Source organism: Venturia canescens, chromosome 11 (assembly GCF_019457755.1).
Source record: "Venturia canescens isolate UGA chromosome 11, ASM1945775v1, whole genome shotgun sequence".
NCBI classification, from domain to species: Eukaryota; Metazoa; Arthropoda; class Insecta; order Hymenoptera; family Ichneumonidae; genus Venturia; species Venturia canescens.
In genome coordinates, this window is record NC_057431.1 from 10,383,150 (window position 1) to 10,401,879 (window position 18,730).

General features: G+C 37.1%; 1 protein-coding gene and 1 long non-coding RNA gene across 6 annotated transcripts in view; one reads left to right on the forward strand and one right to left on the reverse strand.

Moving 5' to 3' along the window:
- Positions 1–18,730, forward strand: part of PRL-1 (PRL-1 phosphatase) — a 28,923-nt gene that overhangs the window by 4,100 nt on the left and 6,093 nt on the right. Inside the window, exon 1 of one of the 5 annotated variants that reach the window (XM_043431912.1) lies at positions 13,669–13,902. The exons of 1 other annotated variant lie outside the window; for it this stretch is intronic. The gene's annotated coding sequence lies outside the window, so the exon portion shown is untranslated. Of the gene's footprint in view, positions 1–13,668; positions 13,903–14,011; positions 14,236–14,259; positions 14,279–18,250; positions 18,273–18,730 lie in introns of those variants that run through there. 3 more of the 5 variants (XM_043431910.1, XM_043431914.1, XM_043431915.1) reach the window with 3 other exon arrangements.
- On the reverse strand, positions 6,891–18,023 carry LOC122417960 (uncharacterized). Its single transcript, XR_006262409.1, has 2 exons — positions 16,959–18,023; positions 6,891–7,176 (listed from the first exon to the last, which is right to left on the reverse strand). It is a non-coding gene; the product is annotated as an uncharacterized lncRNA (long non-coding RNA).

An 18,730-nucleotide genomic window follows, 5' to 3' on the forward strand; every position in this document is an offset into this window, starting at 1 on the left:
TCTCAGAGTTATAAAATCCTCAGATTCCGCGAGCATTTGTCGTCTTTAACTTTATATTTCTAATTCAGATGTCCGTTGACCCCTTTTTTAGCCAACCGTTAGAATCCTGAGGGTTCAATTCACATAATAGATTTTTTTAATTATCGACATCTGATATAGAAATAGAACAAATTTTGAGTTATACAAGTTTCGAAACCATTGCGGCTATAGGCGACACGTAAAATTGTGTTCTTTTTAACTAATAATATTTCGATTAAACAGTCGATAAGGGACCTTGAAATTTCACACAGATCAAGTATTAAGCTTGGACTACAATATACAAAAAAATTAGAGTGCCATCTGAAATCGAGTCTAGTGCTCGTACATCCTTAAGCAGCGATACACCGCAATTTCGGCGAGGCTCCGAGTCTTTAAGGAAGTAACGCAGGAAATAGAATTGATGGACAGACGAGTACCAAACTTGGCAGAATGTTCGATTATAATATCAAAGAAACTCATACAAATTTTCAAGGTCCGAGGTGGGTTTTTACGCAAAATATTTATAGTTTTGCTTATCTCTTTACAAAGCAATTCAACATCGCCTCTTATGAGAAATCACAGAGTTAGCGCTACATTATTCCTCATATCTACGTAATTGATGGATAGATCGAGACGAAATTTAAAAACAGCAGAGAGATGAAATACTTGGAATCATTATGACGCTGAAGTTTCCAACGTTGGAGTCCAACGAAATGATCGAAAGAAACTCCCCAATAATTCCAGTAATTTCCCTATTTTGTTCCCTGCCAAATTTGCGATTCGTAGTTTTTCAAGCTGCATCAACGATTCGTGAAATAAAAAATTGGTGAATTACAAACGTTTTTTTCGTTCATTTCGTTGGACTCCAACGTTGGAAACTTCAGCGTCGTGAATCATTTATCTGGCTTAAAAATATTGAAAGGTGACTTATGACAGGAATAATAAGAACAATAAAAAGTACTCGTGGCAAATTTTCGGACCTTTGCTCGAAGTGCTGCAACGTCGCATATTCGAGGTTATGAGCGCGCATTTTGAAATTTCAACGTATGTAAAGGTTCGTGCCGGCTGACTGCTACATATTTTTTTTTATAATTTTGTGTTTTTTGTTTGCATGACATAATATATTTAATATCAATAGAATAAATAAATAAATAAATGACATATTCAAAAACAATTTTATTTTTCATGCGTATTATCTTACATACGTAGAATATTTTTAAACTCAAATAATATTCGTCATATTAACATAGTCTCAATTACTTTTCAAATTATTGAGATACGCATACAATTGAAATCTTTTTTGGCATGACGACTGGCGATTAAATTGAACGAAAATTTACTGACACAGCTGATGAACTGTCGACGGCATATGCGATGTATGCAAACACGTGCACACATATCGACCGAAAGCAACGTTGCCAAATTAAGTACTACTTGAGTTAAATTTTTTTATGACTAGGTGAGTAGTTGCGTCCCTTCCTTAAGGGGCTCTGTGCAGCAGGCAATCTAATTGCTGCGATTTTTCATGTACAATTGAGAAGGTATATCAACTTCAGGTAAAGTGAGGTTATGTAAACCCTGTTTTCTTTGTTTATATAGGATTAAGGGGGCTACCTCGTGGCGGCCGGATTTTTTAGAGTTTTTTCGCGGTGAGGAAAAAAAACATGGACTTTTGAAATTTTAAGGCTGTATTTATTCGTATTTCAACTCTATAATAGAATTTTATTAACTCGGATATCTCGGGTAGATTCAGTGTCAAAAAATCTGAAGAGCGTTTTGATTTTTAAAGCCAGTGTCTATCGTCTGAACTAAAATCATTTGAAGACCCTTCAAATTTCAAAAGTCTGTTTTTTTCCTCGCTGCAAAAAAATCGCGAAAAAACCCCAAGAAATTCGGCTGTCACGCGAGGTGATCCCCTTAATTCCCAAAAATACGTCATTTTTGGGGGGAATTTAAGTGAAATATATAGAAATGGCAGTATGAAATCCAAACTGTGGAATAGTACTTTTTTTCTAACTTATCACCATTTTTTATTTGCTCTTGAATATGGAAAGATGGGGCCGGTGGAGATATTTGCTATGCGTTGGCATTGAATATTCAAAGTTTTCAAATTATTTACTACAAAATGGCTGAATAAAATGGGTTAAAATTGGAGAGGCTACAGAAAATATATCCAAAAATTTATTCCAAAAGTTTCATTAAACTATCACCATTTTTTCTCGAACCAATTTTTCCTCCTTAAAGTTGTTGTGAGGACTAGCCGTCGGGAATTATTACCAACAGTTTGTCGTCGAATTATCGTCGTATTTGATGTAATTTTTCGAGAAAAAATCCACATCAATTTAAAAGAATATGCATTTTTGACAAAGTAATGGTTGCAGGAATTATTTCTACTTGTTGATGGCATTATTTTCGATAATTTGTTAGAGATCAATTATTGCAAGACGGACCGGCAACAAGGTAAATAATGACCCATGATAATATGCTCAAAATCGAAGTGTTTGTTTCTCGACCTCATGAACATCTGTCCGGGAAAAAAAATGTCGCTAAGGTAGAGAGCGCTTGTGCCGTCTACGCTGTTGCCATGATTCCGAAGCCTTAAATTTAGTGTGCTCAATTTTTGGAAAAATTCGCAATTATAATCAGTAATAACTCTGAAGCGGTACTGTAAATGATTATTTTCAAGGCGCCAAAAGTTAGTCCGATATTCAATATAACCGTACCTGTTTTTTCAACTCTGTGGCATCGTTTTCTCGGCAGATATGTATAATATACTGAAAAATGTTCGGAACATTCCCATAAACAGAATGTGACGAGCACACCAAACAGTTAAACTTTACGATTTTTTTTTGTAAATAACTGTACTGTGGATCGTTTTGAAATTTGACAGGTTGATTAGTAAATGAATAATGAACGTGCAGAAAAAATTTCATCCCAGTCACATCGTTTCGTTTTGACCCCACAACAACCTTAAATTACTCCTTAAACAACCTTAAAAAAATTAACTCAATGCAAGTTTGTAAAGTTTGTGGGGCTTTGAAAAATACTAATTCTTCAATCACTGGCAAGTGTTTCAATGCTTTGCTCCATTTGCCAAAGAGGAAACGGGCCCTTGATCGTCGACTAATAATTTTGAAATAAATTTTATCGAAAATTTCGTAGGAATGTCAATTCGAATTGCTAATTTGAGAACATTGAGAAAAATTGAAATAAAATGGACGAAAATTGTTGGAGTTTTGAAAAATCGTGATCCGAGAAAAGCGTTTTTCCCGAAACCAGCAGACCGACGATGCGTCGGGGCGGCGGGAATTTCAATGAGAATGTTTCCAGGTATAAACCTTTTGTCTCACATTTTGGAGGCTTCAAAGTATGTTTTAAGCCGATGAAAAATGAAACCGATTTTTCTAAAATGCTGCATTATTGCTTTTGGCTTTTAACGCTCTGTGATCACCAGGGGTCAAAATGACCCCGGCGCAACTTTAATCTGGTGATTATTAATTATTCGCGCCCCAGGAAGCTGATTGAACCAATTATTTAGTGAAAAATGACTTTTTTAACATAGCCTCCCTGCTGATTTGTTTTTCGACATTTTTCAAATTGGATAAAAACTTTTTCCCATGATATTCTTATTCGGAAAGGCTCAAACTAATATCGTGAATTTTGGTGTCTCGTTCGAAGCGATACTGGCAACACGGCAAACATTTGAACACGGCTGGGGTCGCTCAGACCCCGTGTAACCAGCGCGTTTTTCCTAGAACGTTGATCAATGGACAGAGATTCTTTTAACCAGTCTCCAGTTTAATATTGAAGACACGAAACGACTCCTGGACTTCGTGGTTGACCACGAGCATGCTGATTTTGGGGCCACCATCGCGAATCGTTTTATTCAGAGATAAAAAAAAGTGTTAGCGAGCCATCAAACAACAGAGCTGTCAATGTACTTGTCCTCGGACACTGGGGAGCCTCGAAAAGGTTTATTCGAGTCCTGCGAAGGGTTCGGAGGTCCTGAAGCGTCCATAAACTTCGTCAGGATCCGAATGGCTCCAACGATTTTTGCAAGTTCGAGTCCCAGTTCGAGGGACTGTTAATCGCAAGCTGAATCGTCATCACCCGTAATTTGGAAGTGAAAAAACTAATGCAGAGCGTCAGCTGACAGGATGTTACATCGTCGAATGTTGCCGAGGTTCGCCGTCGATCCAGTCGAGTGGAAATGAACGAAAGGATCCTCCGCGTCTGCCGAAGCTCGTTTAAGGTAACCACTGCACTGCATGCTAGTCAAATGAGTGCTAAATTTTTAAAACGCTTTTAAACCAAGTTTAACGTACCGATTAAATGTATTATTAGTGTGTTCGTATTACAGCGTATCTCATTAATATGTAAAAATATTAAAAACGCTAGTTTTGCAAAATCATTAACTGATAAATTCAAATTTCCACGCTGACACATTTTCACTGGTATTTTTCAAAGAATTATCTGCGTTTTTTCATCGATTTTATTGCAACAAGTCACATTTTTTTTCTCAACTGGTCCTCTATAAATCCACCATGTAGTTGTTTTTTCAACTTGATCGTTTCACTGTTGTAACCAATTGTTCATTAAGTGAAAAAACTTTTTCGTTCATAATTTCTGAAGAAATGAATTTAAAGGAAAATCTACGTGGTTAATTCGTAGAGGATCAGTTGACGAACAAAATGAGACTTGGTGCAATAAAATAGGTTAAAAAATGCAGGTGATACTTCGAAAAATACCTGTGAGAATGTGTCATCATGGAAATTAGCATTTGTTAGTTGATGGTTTTGCAAAACTATAATTTTAAATATTTTTTCACGTTAATAAAATATACTTGAACACATATCTGCTAACAATAAGTTTAATCGGTACGTTGAACTTGGTTTAAAAGCGTTTTGAAAATTTAGCACTCATTTGAGTAGCACGCAGTACGCGAGTTACCTTAAGCCTCCGGGCTCCATAGAACCGATCAATTTCTCGTTTCACGATCCCTCATTTCGTCCACCGAGAATAGGCCAATTTTGTGAGCAGTTTCAAAGGTCAGGTACGCCGGTGCCCTCCCCCCGCCGGAGCGGCAAAAGGGTCCGAAGAATCGCCACGAAATCGCATTATATTACTCTTTATATTTCGTTCGCGTCTAGACACAAAAGCATTCGTGAGCCAGGCAAACAAAGAGGTTCCATCCGGTGGTCGAGCGTTCCCCTCGGACAAGGCGCGAAACTCTCCGAAACCGGTTGCAGGACGACTTTCGATGACCCCTCACCGTTTTTATTTTTTTTTTAGTACCTTTTTCCCCCACTTTTGTCTCTCCGGTGATTGAACGAGAATAAGAAATGGTAGGCGGAGGTAGCGAAGAGTGAATTAGTCTGCTCGAGCCAACAAGGGACAAAGGCCTTGCGAGATAAATCCGTCTTTATCACGACTCGATACGTATTTGCTGAGCAAATGCCTGCGGCATTTAGCACGCCGTACAAAAATGTGATGAGGGATGCGCGCTCTGATAAAATATTGGGCAGCCTTCTTCGATCGCGCCTCTCTCCGATGTTGTTATATTCGCCCCGCCGGGGGCGGGAACGCCGCTAAGGTCGATAACCGATGCCACTGACCTTGCTCAACGATCGCTAGTCCGTTGGCTAGGGAGGCTCTTCTTTAACGTCGTGTTATACCGCCGAGCTTCTCGACACCTTTTTACTCGTCTCAACTACGCTTCGTTAATATTCTCGCTGACGAGTCGCGCAATAATCGACGGCGCTGATGGAACTCATTCGGACCTCGCATTAAGGGGCTTCGTCATTCGCTTTTCCACACGGAAATCACCGCGAATTTATCGGACCAGACCGGACGCACCAACATTTGACGGATTTTTTATTATCAAAGTATTCGCCGAAATTTTACCTACTCCAAGGGTCAATTGAAACGGGAAAACTCAATTTTTCTTCCATTCACGAGTGGACATTTTACTTTATTCATCTATTTATTTCATCTCGTTTCAAGCTGGCACAGAAATAATGGAGACAAATTAATAATTCTTTCGAGCACGTTGAGCTGCAGAGTCGCTGGAGATTGCAATCGATAGAAAAAATAGAAAATGTGTGAACTTGCAAGATCCTCTGAACTTCTGTAATTATTTTTTTTTATTGAAGGAAGAATTTTTCAAATAATTGGAAACGCAATGGCTCCTGCAAAGAGTCTCTGGCAGTGAACTCCCTTTCATAAATGTACTTTCTCGAGTCTCTACCCCGACTCCAGATATCAAAATTATAAGACAGCGACAGAAAAAAATGAACAGTTAAAATCGTGGAACTAAGAAAATTGGTAAAAATATAAAAAAACTGGAGCTGTTTGCAGGCGGATTCCAAAATTCGCTAAATCCATTTCGATATTTTCACTAAATTAACACAAAATCCATTCTCCATCAACCCTCAATGGGGGTTTCGTCGAAATGTCGACCACTAATTCGGCCGAATATTCTACATGAAAAATTAGTTGATATTGTTACGATGTGAGCAAAATAAATGGTCGAACTAGTTTTCAGAAAGTATAACGCTGAAGTTTGCAACGTTGGGATCCAACGAAATGCTCTAAAAAACCTCCAAATAATTCCAGTGAATCTCCAATTTTTTTTCTCCGCCGAATTTGCAATTCGTAGTTTTTCAACCTGCACCAATGATTCGTCAAATCAAAAATTGGTGAGTTACGAATCTTTTTTTCGTTCATTCCGTTGGAGTCCAACGTTGCAAACTTCAGCGTCGTTAGAAAGTGTGGGGCAGTTTATTATACAACAGAATACGATTTTATGTGTATCACTTGAGGTTCGTACGTCTTCTCTGTCTTTTATCTTGTCTATTACAAAGGACAATCGATGCCAATGAACCTAAGATCTTTATTTTAGTAATAAGACAAATACATGCACATGTAAGAGGTGGGATGCGTAACAATACTATGCACAAATTTCTCCTAAAAAAGGTCGATTTCAGCATAAAAAATTTTAATCCTAATAATTTCATTATTTGCTATTAAAAATCTTACCGTTCCATTTATCACGCTCCTGAAGATGGAAAATTTGGGGTCGATCGTCAAAAGTAGTTCAGTGAAGGTAACCTCGGAGCCGGAGTTCCCGGAATGCATAATTATTGGCATTGTTCTCATCTGAAAAGAAAATCCACTGAGAGAAGTAGGCAAAAGTAAAAGTAACAAAAATGAAAATGAATAAAATAGGATTAGCTGGTGTTCTGACAAGGTAAACTCAAATGTTATGGATTTGTTGGTTCGGAAGAGGATTCATCAGAGCTGAGCAAACAGTATAAACCCCTTTGAAAATGGCAATTCTAGCAGAGCGGTTGGGAGGTATATAGAGTGTTTGCCGGCGCCCACTCGATCGAATCTCGTGACGTAGTTGGATGGATGACGTCACCGGGTGTCGCGGTGACGTAGCTGCTGGGATTCGTCGTCTGCAGAAGATATTCGTTAGCGTGTTGACGCCAACTCGAAATAATAACTGTTGAAACAATGCTTTTTTGTCCAGCAACGCGGCTGTACTTCTGCCTCACAATCTACGAGATTTTAATCGCCTTTATTTTTCTCCTTCAATGTATCTCGCTGACTTTGAGACGACCTAGGATAAGCGTTGTTGACATAAATGTCCATCCGATTAATTAAGGGGCTCGGTAGAGTCTCGGGACAACTACATTGACATTTGAATTGATTAACTCTTTAAGCACAATGGAATTGTGGAATGATTTTTTGAAGGGTTGGCGTACTTTTTACTCTTTTGTGTCTGTGCAATTCGTCCGGTACTATTTTGACTGTGACAACATTGGAAAGAATTGAAATTTCGGAAAAAACGTGATGTTAAAAATAATCAAATACGGTTTTCGTTCCCACAACAACGATCGCATTCGAGACCAAAATGACGTTAAAGGAAAAAAGTGTTTGAATCGAATGACGTTTTAAACGTCAGCGAAACAGAAAGTTTTGTGGATGAATTGACAGTGTCGAACCTTTTGATCTAATTGGCACGTTTCTCACTTTTCATGGAGAATGAACTGTGCCCTCCGGGAAACGATAAAATTTTACTGGTAGTTCAACCTCTCGACGTCGAAATTGTGCATTACAGCATCCTCGAATGCAACAATATTTTCTCGATCGAGACATCATAAAAGATGATAATTTTATTCCTTTAAATAATCCTATTAATAATTCCCACATGCGCCTGCTTTAAATTGCATCTAGGAAGTTTTGGAATTGGCCGCGTAGTGGCACTGTACACGGAGAGAACAAAATACATAGTAAGAATAGGGTATTACACCTTTTTTTGAAAACTGTTTTAAAATAATCGTGTGATCGTAATAAACCAGTAGAATTTTTATTTCAATTTTATAAGACCGAAAACTGTCTTGAAAACTATTTTTTATTTATGATTTTCAATTTTCGCGCGGAAACGCTAGCCGCCATGTTTTTTCGGTTTGTGACGTCACTCCGTTAGTAAACAATACTATTGCGAAAGACCAAGTAATAAGATTTGTAAAAATGATGAGTTATAGTGGTATATCATTGGTGTCTCGTGCCTGAATGCAATAATGCAAGTGTAAAAATGCCACAAAAATTGTGGATTCATCGCCACCATTAACATATTTATCATTGGTAGATTTGTACTATCTGCTTTCACAAAACCGTTTTCCATAATGCGATTTTAATCAAATGAATGATAAAAGTCCACAAAGGGTGGGGCTCAAATGTTGGAATGACTAAAATTTCGAACAGCTAAAATCTCGAGTTTATAAACTTCGAATGATAATATGGAGACGGATAGATTCGACTAGAGTTTTGAATGCCGAAAATGAATAAAGCAGAAACTGCAAGGTTCGAAGCACGTTTACATCGAAAATAGAATGTAACAATCACCCATAAAACGATGAGTAAAATATCGATTTTTCGAAAATTCGATTATCACTCTTTCGATTCATAAATTACTACAGTTAGCGATACTGTGAAAATTCACAATTTTGAAAATATCATAACGAAAGACCAAATATTACTGAGGTTGAAATACTGAAACACCAAAAAGTCGAACAGTCAAAATAGCGAAACGTTAGAAAGTCGATCGATCAAAATAAAGAAATGCAGCGGAGCTCCAAATATACGCGTCTCACTCACTCACTTACTCAGACCGATGATCTCCAATTTGAAACATCGCCATTTTGACTTTCGCCTTTTCGAGCTATCGCTATTCTGCATATCTAAGTTTTATAGGCTCGAAAAATTCACTTTCGATTTTTTCCTACTCTATATTCTGGTCTGTCTGTAAAACAATAACTCTCCATTTTGAATTGGAAAATATGAACTTTTGACATTCGGATGGTCTGTTAAAATTGCATTCGAAATGAAAACTATTGAAATATATATTTTCGGGTAAATACGAATTAAAAGAAAGAATTTTTGATTAAACACGCAATCTGCTGAATAGTCGATCGGGAATAAGAATTTCGAATTACTTATTTTTCTCCAAACTGATATCACAACTTTTAAAATTTCGAAATATTGACCATTCTACAATTCAGTTATTCGACATTTTGAACCCCACCCGTCCACAAACGTGCATAATAACTTGTAAAATTTCAAAATAACACAGAGCGCACAATAAGAATCTAGATTGTTTACTATCGGAGTGACGTCACGTTGGAATCCAATATGGCGGATGGCGTTTTCGACATTTGAAAAAAAGTTGAAAAAAGACGATTTTTAAAATTGAATTATAAAATTTACATTGCATTTTTATGAATAAATATTGACGTTTCTCGTTTACTTTTTACGAAATCTATCATAATCATGCATTTTTATATATTTTTTTACATAGTGTAAAATACCCTATTACTATGCTGCCACGGTATTGGGGTTCTATATCGCCCATTTTGAAGGTTATTACCAAAAATATTGTCACTTCCAAGTCAATTCTGAATGAAAATTTTTAAATTGTGTATTTTGCTGTGACAAAGGTTTAAACTGTGCTATTTTTTCCTAACACAATTTACCAAGAAAACGTTGTAAAATTTATGTTGACTCGATGATGAACTGTCAAGTAGAATTATTATGCTGCTTTGCTATACTTAGTACTGTTTTCACAATTAAAATTTACAGTTGAACATAGTAAAATTTGAGAAGCTCGAACACAAGCATCGATCATACGCCAAAGTGTTTAGAAATTTACTATAATAAATAACAGAATTTCAATGGCGATTGTACGATAATATATCGGTATACATGTGTACCGATGTATTTATTTTGACATCAATCATCAATTTTCATCGAGTCGCTTCACAAAAAAATACTAAACGACGACTACGGCACCGATCAATCGAGAAACAACAGGTCTAAATAATTTTCTCACACAACCGTTTATCTCTCTCTTTCGAATTCGAATCACATCGTAATATTTCCGAACACGAACGTTGTCAAATTTAAGAACAAAGATAAAATCGCTACTTTGTGACTAGCATTAATAAATTTCTAATATTTGTAACAAACCAATGTCTGACTAATAGTTTTTATTGAATTTGTGAATAATAAAACAAGTAATTCATTACACCGTGTAGACGCTGCGCACGGTCCCCATAAAAATCGATGTGAAATAATGAGAAATCATTGGCGTTCTTACTTTTATAGTTCAATAGTTTTTAGTTGAACAGTCGTTTAGTTTTAATACTGAATTTCCTTCGTGCTGCACCCACCCGCAAAATGACGCGCCGGTATGGCTCTCAGAAATAAATTATCGGCCTGTTCAATGCGCAAGTACAATGAGGCTTTTGTGCCACAGATCCGAGGAACAGCCTGCCTAATCCGGGCGATCCGGCCACATGGCGGACGTCACATTGTGCTCAACAGCCTTTTTCAAGCTTTGGGTAAATCACGTTCCTTGACCAAAAACAGAAAAATAAAAATATACCTGCGTTAGCTTTGGACTCGTCGGAACTCTGCGTGCCATCGGATTATAAAATTCAATTTTTTTTAGCCTCCAAGCTTGTGTGCAAGTTTAGTATTTCTCGGTTCAACGTGCCGACCGTGCCGGGACCTTTTTCTTGGGCATTTTATGTCGACGAAAAGTCCCGGAATGAAATACTAATGGCTGCAGACAACGCGCTCACTGTTCGACTGCGAGAAGCCCATTCGTAAAGAAAATTGAAAATTCAACAGGCTTCGATGTAATTTACAGAATTTTTCCAGATTTTTGGATCCTGCTTTCCTCTGAGGAAAATAGTTCGAAAAAATTACGAAATTCTATATTTTTAGCGAGTTTAAAAAAAAACGTTTCTCAGGAAGAAGAACCTGCTGTGAATATAGAATTTCGCAATTTTCTCGGGTTTTTATAGGTTCGTAGGGAAGGGAAATATATGAAAATGGAAAAAGAATTTGGAATCTTTGTTCCAAACAAAAATTACGATCTCCACATTGTACGCAGCTGAGAAACTTCGACAATTAGACTTGGTGGGTAAACCATGTACAAATGAGTGTTCCTAACATTAAAAAAATGTGTTTGAACTTTTGAAATATCCTTGAAACTATACCGAAAAGTTCGCTGTGGCCGGTACGGCGGACGGGGCAAGTTGATTTCCACATTTTGGACATTCCGCCGAAAGAATCGAGGCCCTTCGACACACGAAAGCCTTCCGAAGGTCATTCGGTCCTGAGAAACTGATCGACGATTGGCACGACTTCGGGTAGATCATGCCCGAAGGATCGTATATATTTTATGGGTGTCTAAATCGGGTCGACTTTTACTTCCTAATTGAAGATATAATCACTTTGATTTAATGTCAGAGTTATTAATTCGAAATTGTAAATAAATTTTTCCACCTTATTTTTTAGCGAACGAAATTACAAGTCATTAATTAAATGAGGATCCATCACTGACTGAACCCGAAATTTCATTCGTCCCTGGCTAAAATACCCTAGTTTTTTATGTAAAAAATCGCATTAGAGAACACAAAGGGAAATGGATCGAGAAAAAAGTGTTAATAAAAAGACAGAAGGTCATGACAGGAATGGGCCAATCCAAGAAGAAACAAAATGCCAAAATAAGCAAATGTGAGGTTGAGCGAGTGCACATTACCAATTTCGTTCGATCTTTAAGGTATAACTGGACGGACAGCTCGACCAAAAATTATATCTGATTAGAATGTCCGTACTTCGTGATGCAATAAAAATCTGAAAAAATTCAACGACATTTGGAAAGCTATGAACAATTATCAATAATAATATTGCCCAAAAGTTAATAACAAATTGTTTAAACAATTCATTATTCAATAATTTTGGGGTGACCTATTGTTTTTTTTCACGAATCAAATGTGTGTATTTTTCCGAATGCTCATGAATTTTTTCAGAATTTTCGTGGATTTTTGAAATTTCGCGAAAACATTTTGAAAAAAATGTTAAAAAATTTGAATTTTGGATACGTTTTAGAAGACATATTTACCATCATTTTTGAAAGGTCTCAAGGTTACTGGGTCAAAAATGTACAAATAGAGCCACTTAAAAAATTTAAAAAAGGGAATTTCAAAAATCCACGAAAATTCTGAAAAAAATCATGAGCATTCAGAAAAACGCGCAAATTCAATTCTTAAAAAAAAAACAAGGGTTTACTGTAAAATTGTTGAAAAATTATTCATTTAAACAATTCATTAATAACTTTTGGGCAATATTATTATTGATAATTGTAGTTCATAACTTTCGAAATGTTGCTGAATTTTTTCAGATTTTTATTGCATCACGAAGTACGGAAATTCCGATCAGGTACAATTTATCGGCTGGGCCATTCAGTAATACCTTAACTGATTATTTTTTACACTTCACTTCATGAGATGCAATCGGTTTAAGGATATATTGCACAGGCGATACAATGTTGCCATGCTAAACCATGCTAAAAACATAAAAAAATTCAAACGATCAGAATTTTATAAAATTTGGTGAACATATTCTTTAGTGCCAAATTTGACAATACAAATTTTTTAAGATTTTTCTTCTGTACAGTTATCGAGTAATTGATCACTAAAGTTCACGTGTATAAGCATAGCGTTTCCATATATATAGGTATACATTCCAGGCATAAGAAATCTGCTTTAATGCGTAATTACTCGATAACTAAACAGAAGAAAATTTTGAAAAAATTTGTGTTTTCGCACTTAATGTTGAAGAACATTATCACCAAATTTGATCAATTTCTAATTATTTCGACTTTTGTATCATTCACCCTTAAAAGCGATGACATAATTTTCATTCTAATGCCTCAACTTCCTTAAAATTTGGTATGTCTCTCAATCTACTCATTTAAACTCTGAGTATATTTCAAGACTTTTTAAACAAAGTTGTTTCGTGGATAAAGTATCTTAAAAAAAATATTGGAAAGCCAAATGGAATCGAGTGTGTATTGAAAGCTAGAAAACCAGAAATTGACACTGGCAGTTGATGTTGTGTCCTGTAGAGGGCAGCGGGGCGACGGGGGAGGGGTCAGCGAGTCGTCGAGAAGCGCGCTGGGAGAAGGAAGAGTAGGAGGAGGAAGCGAAGCAGTGAGCGCCACGGCCGAAGGCCGGTGGAGGGGGGGAATCGCGTCTTGCTATTTTCGCCCGTACCTATCGGTGGCCCAGATTTGTTCGGAGTTTCATCGAGCGAGGATCGCTCTGTCGGAAGCTTGTGCTTTCAAGTGATCGCGTATAAACAAATAGTGGCGTTAATTATATTTGAGGTTGTAGTTCGAGTGGCGAGTGAAAGAGGGCGCGCGGCTGGTGAGCGTTGAATTAATTGTCGTGGGTGGTTCGAGCGAGGCACGTGTTCGTGAGGAAGCGTTGGCGGTGGCGCCATTCATCAAAAGGGAACTATAAAACGGTCGGTGCAATTTGCGAATCGAAAGTTTCTAAATAAAGCTACAAACGTTGCTTAGGACGCGTCTGTCAAAAGTGTTCAAAGGCTCTTTCTCCTTGGATTTCATCAGCCAATTTTGCCACTTATTTTTCCGATCGCTCATCCTCTCTCGTCTCCTCATCACGTACGTCGCTCACGACGCTTTATCCGTCCCCACTAGGTGCCCCTCTCAATTTACTTGACATCCGGATGACATTGAGGAATGATTTGCCAGAAACGTCAGTCTCGGGGTAACTCGGCCTCGCCCGAGGATCGGATTCGCAAACGACTCGCTTATCACTCTTCCCTGTAGGCAAGGTATTTGGAGATCGTGCATCCAAACAAACCGCTCCGTCTAACCGTTAGCATCGTTTATACCGTTGTTTAACAGTTATTACCTCCTTAAATAAGAACCCCCGATCAATTGGCTTCTCATTTACTGGCTTATGCGAACCTCGTAAATTATAACGTTCCCTCGACACACCAGCCACATTCGGCCTACTCTAATTCTCATGTAAATACGAATAAATCACTCTCCCTTGGATACGCACGCGAGACAATAAAATCTTGTGTACTTTCGTACTCGCCTCCTTCTTTTCGTTTCTCTCTGCCTGCCTGCTTGCGTGTGTTCTGCTTTCAAATAGATTTTATTATTTCGCGGGGGGCAATATCGTCGTCGTTCTCGTACCTCACACTCGTCTTTCACTCGCGTCTCAGGGTCAAGGTCAAAGTCACCTGCAGCCTGCACAACTGCTTTCCATATCTCTCCCTCCCTCCGTTAGCTTTCTTCCAAAAGTTCCTGGAATGCCCTTCCCTTTCTACGGAATCGAAGACACTTTCTGCCGCTTGCTGCTCAACTCAATTTTCTCACTAATTTCGACCGATTCCTCTAATCCTTTGTTGGGCTTGCCTTTTCAACTTTTTCGAACATCTCCAACCACCCCTCCGCCCCTCCACGACTTTTAGCATAAATTTCAAAAGCTACCTGGAAATTCAATACTGTCACGGTTCCTCGAGTTTGCTCGACTCGAGCTCCCTTCGACTCCTCATTGCTCTTTTTGACCTTTCCATTGAACCAATGGAGCAAGCAACGATGCCTGAGCATCAATCACTCTATTAAGGTATTACTGGATGGATAGCCCAGCCGATAAATTGTACCTGATCGGAATTTCCGTACTTCGTGATGCAATAAAAATCTGAAAAAATTCAACAACATTTGGAAAGCTATGAACTACAATTATCAATAATAATATTGCCCAAAAGTTATTAATAAATTGTTTAAATAAATAATTTTTTAACAACTTTACAGTAAATCCTTGTTTTTTTTTACGACTCGAATGTGCGCATTTTTCTGAATGCACATGACTTTTTTCAGAATTTTCGTGGATTTTTGAAATTCCCTTTTTTAAATTTTTTAAGTGGCTCTATTTATACATTTTTGATCCAGTAACCTTGAGACTTTTCAAAAATGATGGTAAATATGTCTTCTAAAACATATCCAAAATTCAAATTTTTTAAAATTTTTTTTCAAAATTTTATCAAGAAATTTAAAAAATCCACGAAAATTCTGAAAAAATTCATGAGCATTCGGAAAAATACACACATTTGATTCGTGAAAAAAAAACAATAGGTCACCCCAAAATTATTGAATAATGAATTGTTTAAACAATTTGTTATTAACTTTTGGGGAATTTTATTATTGATAATTGTTGTTCATAGCTTTACAAACGTTGTTGAATTTTTTCACATTTTTATTGCATCACGAAGTACGGAAATTCCAATCAGATATAATTTTTGGTCGAGCTATCCATCCAGTTATACCTTAATTAAATTCATCAACGAATTTTAATGAGCGGGGGACGCTCAATGGAAAAAAATTTTTTAGGCAGATTTTTAGTCGATGTTTTGCTCGGCGTGTCTTATTGACGTTTAACCCTCCGTGACCACCAGGGGTCACAATGACCCCGAGAGTAACTTTAGTCAGAATTTCTAAATTGTTGGCGCTCAAGGAAGTTGGTTAAACCATGGCCAGGGTTATGATTTATTTAGTGAAAAATGGTTTTTTTTTTTCTTAAACGTGGAATCGTTGCTGATTTTGTTTTTAGGAATTTTGAAAATTGAGGAAACATTTTTTCCCATGATATTCTTATTCGGGAAGATTCAAACTGATATCCTGAATTTTGATGTGTCGTTCGGGACGATACTGGCAACTGGGCAAGCGTTAAAACATGCCTGGGGTTTTTCCAAGCTCGGAAAAACCCCAACCCCTGACCAGGACGGTTAAAATGTGAAAAACGTAAGTTTTGTAAAAGGATTTACTTATAAATGGAGATTTTCGTCCACCTCAATTTTTCCTTCACCTTTAAAATGCTCAATCTCAGGAAACTGCGCATCAGTTGACTTTTTCACGAATTTTTCATCATTAAATGTTTGTTTGTTAAATTCAACTTCAATTTAGACAAAGTTCAACATCCCGCTCAGGTTCCGGTTCTCCTTTTTTTCAAACCTCGTTTTAACGCATTTTTTGGCGAGTCAACTTCGTTTACTTTATCACCAAAACTTGGATATTCAGCATCCAGGAATGGTTATCGATTTACAAGTGTCATTTCTCGTCGCAAGGGTCCCAATGACCCAGTGAAAATGCTTTCCTCACACCATTAAAAACAACAGCTACTTTACCCGCGTTTCTTTAGCGCGTGATAAAACTTGGCGGGGAGAGTTAAGGTAGCACGATGTTCCTTTGGAAACGCCGGTGTCGATTGCAGCGAGAAAAAGTGCATTTAAGTTCGGTAAGCTTTGCGGATTCGAGACGAACGAGAGTTTCCACCCAATTTTTTCCTTTTTATATCCTCCCAACTTCCTTCGATAGCTTGAAGCTCGAGTGCAGCGATTTGTTGCTTGGATAAAACGATTATAATAAAAATACTTTCCAACCGAAATTTCCTCGAATAAGCTATATAAGAAGTCCATTTTTTGGCACGCAAATGCGCTCTCGGACGCGTGTTCGACACGTGACACGCTCCCGATATATCTGTACTTACGATAAAGGTGCACCTTGGGAGTGGTAAACACGTGGAGCTCTCCGCCTCTCGGGTACTACGCAATGCACGAGCCTCCTTTTTACTTTTATTTTTATGGGCTTTTTCGCCTTTTTTTCATATTGGTGGTAGCTCTGCGTTTTTTAACCGCGCGCAGTAATCCATGTCGGGCTCTATTATTATTCGCCGTTTTGCTGGCTCATGCCCTTCCGTATCGCTTTTTTCCCGGCCGCTAGCTCTCAATCCGCCTCGATTATTATTTATTTTCTATTTTCGGAACCGATCGATCGATGCACTAAAGTGTCGCTGCTTTTCAAGCGTTTTTTTTTTTTATATATTTATTTTTTATTTTTAATTTAAATCGACAGTTTTCAGTCGCAGATAATCGACACGTTTCGTGAATTCGACTTCAATTTTTTTTTTAATTTTAATTAAAAAATTGTTTTTTTTTTTAATATTTTTATTTTGCTATTTCATTGTTTTTAATTTTAAGCCGACAGTTTTCAGTCGCAACTAATCAACACGATTCGTGAATTTGACTTTTTAAATTTTAATTAATTTTTTATTTTAGTTTTTTTTTTTTTTTTTTTTTTTTTTTTTTTTTTTTTTTTTTTTTTTTATTTCAAATTTCAAGCCGAAAGTTTTCAGTCGCAAATAATCGACACGTTTCGCGAATTCGACGTTTTTTTTTCCATTTTCCAAATAACTTTTGGCTCTCGGTTCCCTCACGGAGGTCTCTACACCGTTTTATAAATATGTCAAACGCGTTTTGCCAATTTTCATAACGCGGAATCCCAATGTGGTTGGAGCGATGGTTTAGGGAAAAAAGTATTCGACAGCTTTTCACTGTTCACTTGGTCGTTTTTTTTGGCGTTGTTCATCCGCGATTTTTCGAATAGATTAAAATTTTTTTTTGTAAATTAAAGAAATGAAAAAAAAAAAAAAACAAATTGGTGTTTTCGGACCGACGTTTCGGTCGATTAATTTTGAAGGGAAATGTACACGCTCGCTTGCCATCCTTAACCCTGGCCACCAATATTATTTTCTTTCGTCAAACGCCAACTGCGGGGCTCGGCAGCCGCCAACGTTAGTCGACGGCGGCGGCGGGAGCAACGACGGGGCGCACGATTGAAAGAAAAAAAGTTGGCATCGGAGCGAGAGAGCGAGGACAAAAGCAACGAGATACGACGCAGTTTATCTCCCTCTCGTTTCTCCTACTTGTTATACTTGAGTTCTTACTCGTATGACACTCGTTACGATATCGACATCTCCGTTACAAATTCGTTTTTGATACTCTACTTTTTATGAAAAAAAATGGTGAATTTTTTATTCTACGATGGTTTTATCACGTTTCGGGATTTTATGTATCGAGTTATTCGAATTTGGGTATCTTATTCAAAATTCGTTTGAAATTTTGAAATGAAGTTTCGAGCTATTCGAAATTTGGAAACCTTTTTCAAATTATTCGAAATTTGGAAATCATTTTTCAAATTTTTCGGATACCGGTAATAGTTTTCAAAATTATTCGAAATTTTGGAATTAATCTTCGAATTATGCATTTTCGGGGCTCATTTTCCCAAATTATTCGAAATTTTATAATAATAATATACAAATTCTTCAAATTTGGGTATCGTACTGAAAATCGTTTGAAAGTTTGAAATGAATTTTTGAATTATTCGGAATTTGGAAACCTTTTTCAAATTTTTCGAAATTTTTTAATCGATCTTCAAATTATTCGAAATTTTTGAATGAATTTTCAAATTATTCATAGAATT